Raw genomic sequence first — 9,644 nt, 5'->3', positions numbered from 1 at the left:
ACAAATGGCTAACAGACACATGAAAAAATGTTCATCATCGTTAGCCATCAGGGAAATTCAAATCAAAACCACATTGAGATACCACCTTACACCAGTTAGAATGGCAAAAATGGACAGGGAAAGAAACAACAAATGTTGGAGAGGTTGTAGTGAAAGGGGAACCCTCTTACACTGTTGGTGGGAATGCAAGTTGGTACAGCCACTTTGGAAAACAGTGTGGAGGTTCCTCAAATATTTAAAAATAGAGCCACCCTATGACCCAGCAATTGCACTCCTGGGTATTTACGACAAAGACACAGATGTAGTGAAAAGAAGGGCCATATGCACCCCAATGTTCATAGCAGCAATGACCGCAATAGCCAAACTGTGGAAAGAGCCGAGATGACCTTCAACAGATGAATGGATAAAGAAGATGTGGTCCATATATACTATGGAATATTACTCAGCTATCAGAAAGGATGCATACCCAACTTTTGCATCAACATGGATGGGACTGGAGGAGATTATGTTAAGTGAAATAAGTCAAGTAGAGAAAGTCAATTATCATACGGTTTCACCTATTTGTGGAACATAAGGAATAGCATGGAGGACACTAGGAGAAGGAAGGGAAAAATGGGGGGGGGGGAATTGGAGGGAGAGATAAACCATGAGAGACTATGGACTCTGAGAAAGAAAGGGTTTTAGAGGGGAGGGGGGAGGGGGAATTGGTTAGCCCAGTGATGTGTATTAAGGAGGGCACATACTGCATGGAGCACTGGGTGTTATACGAAAACAATGGATCGTGGCTCACCACATCAAAAACTAATGATGTATTGTATGATTACTAACATTACATAATAAAATTTAAAAAAATGAGTAGAGAAAATACTCCCTCTTGGAACATATGTTCATGGGTAAGAGAAAGGTACTCCCTAAGCATGAAATTTAGATTACCTTCTGAGCAGAAAGCTAGGAAAAATTCAACATGCAGGAAATGAGATTAGCCATCTGTAGAAAAACCTAGCCTAAATGATAAGCAGTTGAACTTCCAGGTTCAGTGATTTGGGCACCATCAATCTCAGGATAGTGCGGTTGCTTAACAGAGCTAAAGCTGTTACCTTCTTCATCCTCTGTGTGAAGAAGGAAGGTGCTAACAGAAGGGTATTTCCTGCATTAGGAAGAGGAAATGATATCCAAGGGGTGAGACTTGGAAAAGAATACTCGGCTCTCCTTTTTCCAGAAGGGAGGATCTCCCCACTATCAGACATGCGCTCTCTGGTTCTGTCTCCTTGTTATCTCCACCCTGGTCCCCACCTACATTCACTTTCTGCACCGGACTTCATTCCCCATTCCTCCTTGAAAATGTCCAAGTTCTTCACCAGTTCACCTCAACTCAGTTACCAAAACTAGTGGACACGTGCTAAACTTCGGACAACAGTTTAAAAAGATTAACAAAGCAAAGTGGAACGCTTCCTTCTGGAAATGTCCTAGTACACTTTCCCTTGTGAATCTCCTTCCTGATGCTTCAAACCTAATGAATCTCTTTTGGGGCTATTTGTTTTCTTTGCACCACCCTTACCATTGCTGGTTGTGTTTTAAGCACTTTTCTCAATCTTCTGCTTTTATCACTCTTCCCTAGGCTATTGTATCTATCCCGAAGGTTTTTACTACCGTATGTAGTATGGTAATAATCCCTGAACTTAATTACAGGCTCTAGAATCCAAGGAAGTTAAAGTCTTTCCCCCAGTCTGCATACCCAGTCCTCTGCTTCTCTATCCAGTGATGTGCCAGCGAATCTTTAACAACTGGATCTCATAGAGAAAGAAAAGAACTCTGATTTGAAGTTTGCCAATTTCCATGGCATCAATACACGGACCATGGCATCAACCAGCTCACAAAATAACTGAAAATTTAGCAGTTGGCTCTCCAGACCTGGCATGAGCCAACTCCAGCATGCCATTGCCTCTGCTGAAAATGTCCTTTTGATTAACGCATAGATACTTCAAATTCTACATAGTCAAAGATGAACATCCCATGGCTTGCATGACTGTTTCCCCCTCAACTAGCAATTTAAATCATCAGGACTGATGATGTAACCACCATGAAAGTGGAGGCCTTTCTCATATGTACTGTCTTATCCCAAGCATCTAGAACCCTGCTAGCACCTAACACACAGTCAATATTTGTGGAATGGATGAGATGCTATGCCCAACGTTCCCATCTGTCTTCTGGGACTACTTAGCCTTTTAAATAATGAATTAGACCTCTTATATATCAATCAGATTCCTGTGCAGCTAGTAAATTAGTTTCTGATTATGGAAAAAAATTGAGTTCTTAACCTAAGGACTGAGAATCCAAAACTATAGGAATCCACCAAGGACTCCTATAGTGAATCCTTGATGCCGTTTTACTATTCTAATGCCCTACAAAGGTGCCAGGGATAATAATGTGAACGTGTTTGCTGAAGTTCTATAACTAAGGAAGCATCACCATATAAAAATCACTTAAAACAAGTTGAGTCATCTACTAAGGTGCTGATAGAGTAGAAGGTGCATGGGTTTGACATATTTCTAGAACTGTGTTCAAATTACAGATTGGACAATTATTAGGCTGGTGCCTTGGGTGAATTCCTTAACCTTTGTTTTGCCAACTATAAAACACTTAGGATGATACCTAGCTTGCATTGTAAGGAAGGTTAAATGACTTGTCTTACTCAAGATGCTATGCTTTTCCTGGAGAATAAGGATTGCAAGGGGGATGTCTTGAGGCTAACAGGAATGACGTCATGTGAAGACCCTCATCTGAGGTGCTCACTGATCTTGCTGCCTGTGGCAGAGAAGAGATTACATCCTTTCTTGTTTCCCAAATGGGCACTGACTCTGCTAGTGGAGAAAGGGTCAAAGCCTCTGCAGCTGGCTGTTGTCTGTGCCAGGGCCAAAGCACGTTGCGGGAGGGATGGAGGTCAGTCTGCTCTGCTCTGCTGTGGGTGCTTCTACAAAGAGGAGCCAGATTCTCCCCTACTGGCAATTCCTAGATTTCTGCCCAGCAATCAGCTATGCTTCCTGAGAGCCCTGAGCTTGGAAACTAGCCCTACAAAGCAGAAACACCAGATAGATAGGCCTCCAAGTTGGCTCTAGGAATAAAAAATGCAAAAGATGTGATTAGAACAATTTTCTTTCTTTCACAGATGTGATAATGTCATCCTGATGCTCTGGGACTGGCTAGAAAATTTCTCCTGGGTTTTCCTTTATCTTTTAAACCAAAGGAGTCCCTGAAATTTGTCTATAGTTAATCCTATTGGCCACCACTAACAAACTCAAATGCAATGCTTGATAACAATGGGGGCCCAGATATAAAGTCTTCTAGAATCCTAAGAAACTGAGCCCTGTACCTGAGAAATCCCCTTGACTTTGCTGGGTCCAATGCTGGCAAACTGATTATAACTCAGTGGCTTGTAACAAGGTGGGTTAAGGGAGTTGACCATAGCAATATGGTTCTTCAGGAGGCCAATTTCCCTCAAATCACCAATAGAGACAGAGAAAGAAAATTCCTCCTTTCCCCACCTGCCTCTCATAGGTACCCTGACTTGGATCATTTTGGGACAGAATCCTAACTATCTGACTGTCCTTCTGACTTTTATGATAATTATGACATCTGAGAATTCAAACCATTGGACCACAGCCAGGCCTCCCTGGCTGGAAGATGTGCTTTGTGGGCCATATCATTGTTAAAACAGCTTTATGGAGACATAATTGAAGTACAATAATTTTAAATTTTAAAGTGTACAACTTGATAAGTTTTGACATATGTATACACCCATGAAACCAACTTTACAATTAAGATAATAAATTTTTCTGTAACCCATGCCAGTTTGTCAACCATCTCTCCCTCCAGCCCCATGCTCAGGCAACCACTGACCTGCTTCTGTCACTATGGATTTATTTGCATTTTATATAATTTTATATAATATAATCTTATGTTATGTACTATGTTTTGTCTGGCTTTTTTCACTTAGCATCATGCCTTTGAGACTAAACCATTTTGCTGCATGTGTCAGTAGTCCATTCCTTTTATTTTTAAAGATTTTATTTATTTGAGAGAGAGAGAATATGAGTGGGGGTAGGGGCAGAGAGACAAGCAGACTCCCTGATGAGTGGGGAGCTTGTTGGGGGATCAATCCCAGGACCCTGAGATCATGACCTGAGCTGAAGTCAGATGCTTAATCAAGTGAACCACCCAGGCCCCCAGAAGTCCATTCATTTTTATTGCTTAGTAGTATTCCACTGTATAGATACACCATAATTTCAAAATTGAAATCCATTCAACTCTCAATGGGTATTCAGTATTTTTTCCACCAGTTTTGGGTATCACAAATAAATCTGCCATGAATATTTGCATACAAGTCTTTGCATAGATAAATGTTTTTAATTATCTGAGGTAAATATCTAAAAATGGAATAGCAGAATCACATGGTAGTTGTCTGTTCACATTTTCAAGAAATTGCCAAGCAATTTTCCAAAGTGTACTTCTTCGCTTTCCTATCAATAACATATAAGTATTCCACTTGCACCATGATCTCCAACTCTTGGTATGGCTAATCTTTTAAATCATAGCCATTCTAATTGGTGTTCAAAAATAGCTCAATGTGTGTGTAACTTGAATCTTAATGACTCATGATGTTGAATATGTTTTCACAGTTTTACTGGGCATTTAAATATCTTCTTTTGTGAACTATCTGTTCCAGTCTCTTGTCTAAGTTTAAAATTGGGTTATTTGGGTTTTTTTTTAATGTAATTGTAGGAGTTCTTTATATATTCTTGATACAAATCCTTTGCTTAATATATGTGTTGCAAATATTTTCTCCCAGTCTCTGGCTTGCCTTTCCATTTTCTTAATGGTGTCTGTGTTAAGTTTTCTATTGCTGTGTAAGAAATTATCATATACAGAGTGGCTGAAAACAACACCTATTTATTATCTCACTGCTCTGTAGGGCATAAGTCTGGTGCTGTGTGGCTAGATTCTCTGCACAGTCTCTCGAGGCCAAAACTAAGGTGTTGGTAGGGCTGTGTTCCTTTCCAGAGGCTCAGGGGAAGAATGTACTTCTAAGCACATTAAGGTTGCTGTCAGAATTCAGTTCCTTGTAGTTGTAGGACTGAAGTCCCTGTTTCTGGACATGTGGCTCCCTCTGGCCAGCAACATTAAATCATTCTCATGCTTCAAATCTCTTCAACTTTCCCTACTGCCTTTCTCTTCAGCTTTTATGGGCTCATGGGATTACATGGCAGTCTACCCAGACATCCAGGTCAATCTACTTATTTTAAGGTTAGCTGGTAATCTAATAGTAATCCAATTTAGCAACTACAAAGTCCCTTTTTCCTATAAAGTAATATATCACAATCATCCTGGAGATTTGGACATGAGATCTTTTTTGGTGTGTGTGTACATGGGTCATAATTCTGTCTACCACAGTGTCTTTCAAAGAGCAAAGAATGTTAATTTTGATGAAGTTCAGTCTATCAAAATGTTTTTTGTTTGTTCTTTTGTGTTCTCAGAAATCTTTGCCTACTTCAGGTTGCAAAGATTTTCCTCCTATATTTTCTTCTAAAAGCTTTATTGATTGAGGTTTTATGTCTATGACTCATTTCAAGTTGATTTTTGCTAAGGTATGAGATGACATTCAATTCCACTCCCCCCTTGTTATATCATGGATGTATAGTTGATCTAGCACTATTGTCTGAAAATCTTTCCCTTTCCCCATTGAATTGAATTGGATTGTTTGCCTATTTTTTGAGGTGTGATCATTCTTTATGTATATTGGATACAAATGTGTTTTTCAAATATTTTTCTCCCAGTCTACAGCTTATCTTTTAATTTTCTTCACAGTGTCTTTCCAAGACCTTCAATTTTAATTTTGATGAGGTATAATATATACATTTTTTCTCTTATGGTTTATGCTCTTTGTGTCTTATCCAAGAAATACTTGTCTAATGCAAGGTGACAAGCATTTTCTCCTGTGTTATTGTGAAAAGTCTTAGGGATTTAGGTTTTATATTTAGGCCTACAATTTACTTTGAGTTAAATTTTATACTAGTGTGAGCTACAGACTCAGTTTTTCTCTTCTTTTTAAAAATATGGATATCAAATTATTCCAGCATCATTTGTTGAAAAACTTAACCATTTTTTGATTGAACTGTCTTAGCCCTTTTGTCAAAAATCAATATGTGGTGGTCTGTTTCTGGACTATTTTGTGTTCTTTTAATCTTTGTCTTGATTACCATATCTTTATAACAATCTTGTAAACAGATAATGTGAGACTTCCAACTTTATTCTTCATTATAAAAACTGTTTGGATTATTTTAGTCCTTTGTTTTTCCACATAAGTTTTAGCATGTTTATATAACTGGAGTTACATTGAATCTATTTATGAATTATGGAAGAATTGACCCTTTAACACTATTAACCGTCCAATCCATTAATACAGTAGATCTCTATGTTATTAATGTATTCTCTGATTTGTCTCAACAGTGTTGTGTAGTTCTCAGAATAAAAATACTGTACATATTTGGCATATTGAAATACTTAAGTATTTCATGTTTTTTTGTGTGTGTGCTTTTGTAAATAGTACTGATTTTAATTTCAATTCCCAATTGTTCCTTGCCAGTATAAATGTAAATGTAACTTTTGTGTAGATTATTTGGGGCCTTCTGTGAATATAGCTCCCCTGTTTTATGCTACCCCACACTACAAATTCCAGCCATTTCAGTTCCCCAAATTCTGATCACTGTTCCCTCAACTCAGAAGGATTGCCACAGCCTGCACGGATGCCCACTGTCTGTACCATGGTTAGGAAATTTTCCCCAAATAGAAGGCTGGACCACTGTGGGCCTTGCCTATTTACTCTCTCTTCTCCAGGGGTCACAGTCTTGTGCTGTTTGTGGTCCACTGATGAAGAATATCGCCTCATATATTTTGTCCAGTCCTATAAGTATGACTGTGGAACTAACTTATGCTAATTACACCATCATGGCTGCAAGTAGATGGTCCTCCCATCATTTACTCAACCAGGCATCTGTTGAATCAACAAATATTTGTGTTGTTTTCTATCTTATTCTTATCCAAAATGCTACAACGCAGGTGTTAGAAGTATGTCATGTTGCACATATGTGAGTTTATCTGTAAGGTGAATACATAAGAGTATCATTGTTGGGAACAAGCACTTTAAATTTTTCACCAAATCTTGACAAATTGCCGAACCCATTTATACTTTCACAATCGTCATATGTGGGCACCCATTTCATAACTCAGCACAGCAGTTTGTGGATCTCTGCTCAATGGCACGAATAGACAGTTCATGGAAAAGGAAATACAAATGCTGTCCAACATTTGAAAAGAAGATCTATCTCATAATTATTCATTCACATACTCTAAAGATACTATTTCTCACTTCTATCAGATCAGTAAAATCATATGAAGCTTTCTTATTAAAGTGAGAGTCTACATGTGGATGTGTTAAAAAAAAAAAAAAAAAAGGCCAAAAAAACAAAAACAAAAACCCAAAGTCTGGGCAGATTGGGGAATGGCGGTACCATTTTCCCCTGCCACTTGCTGCTAACAGTTATTTGAGAGGAACACTAGCCACAGCCAAAAGGTCCCTAAAGCCTTTATAGGTTGCTGTCAAACCTTGGCTACCCACTCAGTACCATACCATTGTCCCCTACTGCATTCCAAGACCTGACTTATGTCACCGGCATTGCCAACACAAATGATGAATTGCCTAAACTGCTTCCACCAACACAAAATGTGCAGAGCGAAAACAGAACCAAGTCCCAGGCCAAATTCTCAGCGCACTTTTTAATTACCCCATTAAATCTTGTGCAGGGCTGTGGTGAACTCACTCTGTTCCTGGCAGCCAGCTGCTAGGAGGAGGAAAACCTGTAGGGGATTTAGAAATTGAGTCTCATTTTGGATAAGGGAGTTTGGATTCTTTCCACCTACTGGTTTTCAAGTTCCCCTTTTGCCATTAGACATGTTAAACTTGGAAGAACGCAGTTAAGTTTAAACTTGTGATTTGCAATGTAGACAGTCTTTAAATTATATCCTAAATATAGATGTGCATGGCCAAACTCTATTTAGATTAGAGAGTCCAAAAATATTTTTAGAAAGCAGATAGCTTTTCTTTCTTGTGCCCTTAGTAAAAGATCTCTTGTCTCATTAAAACTCAAGAACCAAGACTAGAAAATCTAGATTTGGGAGCTTGATGAGTAAGTATACACAGGCTCCAGAATCATCATGCCTGCTGGACTTTGAATTCCAGATCCATCCCCAACAGACAGATAAGCCCAGATAAATATTTAACCTTATCTGCCTCCAGTTTCCCTGTGTATAAACTGCACATAATAATATATATCTTATATGATTGTGCTTAAATAATTTGATTCATTTTGAATATTAATAATACCTTGTTTATTGGAGCCTATTATCATTTGTGCTTTGATAACTACGAGTGGAGGCATCTTGGAGAATTGCTCTGAGAATAGAGGGAGAATGGCTGCTTGCAGATTAATTAGTAAATTAACCAAACATTTTGAACAGCAACTATATCTTCAGCACTTTGCTAGCCTACAATCCTGAGCTTTATGGAGTCGGTGTCCCATTTAAAATTCAGTGGATAAGGGTGCCTGGGTGGCTCAGACGGTTAAGCGTCTACCTTCAGCTCAGGTCATGATCCCAGCATCCTGGGATGGAGCCCCGCATCGGGCTCCCTGCTCAGCGGAGAGCTTGCTTCTCCCTCTCCTTCTCCAGCTCCCCCTGCTTGTGCTCTCTCGCTCTGTCAAACAAATAAATAAAATCTTAAAAAAAAGTAAAATAAAGAAAATTCAGTGGATAATGTATGTGAAGGTCTAACGGAAGAAGGAAAGTATCTGAAAAAATGTCAGTTACTGTTTTTATTATTCATAGTTAACAATTCAAGAAATGCACTTTTAAAACCATCAACAAACAAGCCAAGATTAGGTATATAATAGAGTCAGACTGCTATAATTTTACTTTACTTGGACTTTTGTAACAGACTCATAATTACTTTCGAAAGGAATTAAAAGGACAAGGCTTAATTTATATCACCGACATGGTCTTACTCCAATGCATCCTGCTGCCCAGACTGGCAGATTAATCCTCTAAGAGTTCATCTCTGATCTTGTCAACCCACATTAAACACCTTTAAAAACTTAGCAATGACTGTATGACTAAGTTCAAACTTCTTAGCACATTTTTCATATGTTTGTCCTGCTGTGTTCTTACCTACCATGCTTACCCACCCCTTTCTCATGTTAAACCAAACTACTCACTATTGTCCTGATAAGGCTCAGGTCAAGTGCCATAAATCTTATTTCAGATGAAATTATTTTGCTTCCATTTGAAGTCTCATAGCACCTTGCCTGTGCATTTTTTATGCTTCATGTGACATTTGAAATAAATGTCACCATACATTTCCCTGAATAACTACGTCTACACACACAGACAGATACATGGAAGTGCATGTATATAATACAATTATCCAAAGACATTAGAGCCTAGTGGCCAAGAGCTTTGTTTCTGGAGTTAGACAGTTCTGGGCTTAAGTCCTGTCTCTGCTGCTTACTAGTAATATGACCTTGGACCACAGAGCT

The sequence above is a fragment of the Leptonychotes weddellii genome, chromosome 6 (genome assembly GCF_054177405.1).
Source record: "Leptonychotes weddellii isolate Sample4059 chromosome 6, ASM5417740v2, whole genome shotgun sequence".
Lineage (NCBI taxonomy): Eukaryota > Metazoa > Chordata > Mammalia > Carnivora > Phocidae > Leptonychotes > Leptonychotes weddellii.
This window is presented reverse-complemented; position numbering follows the sequence as displayed.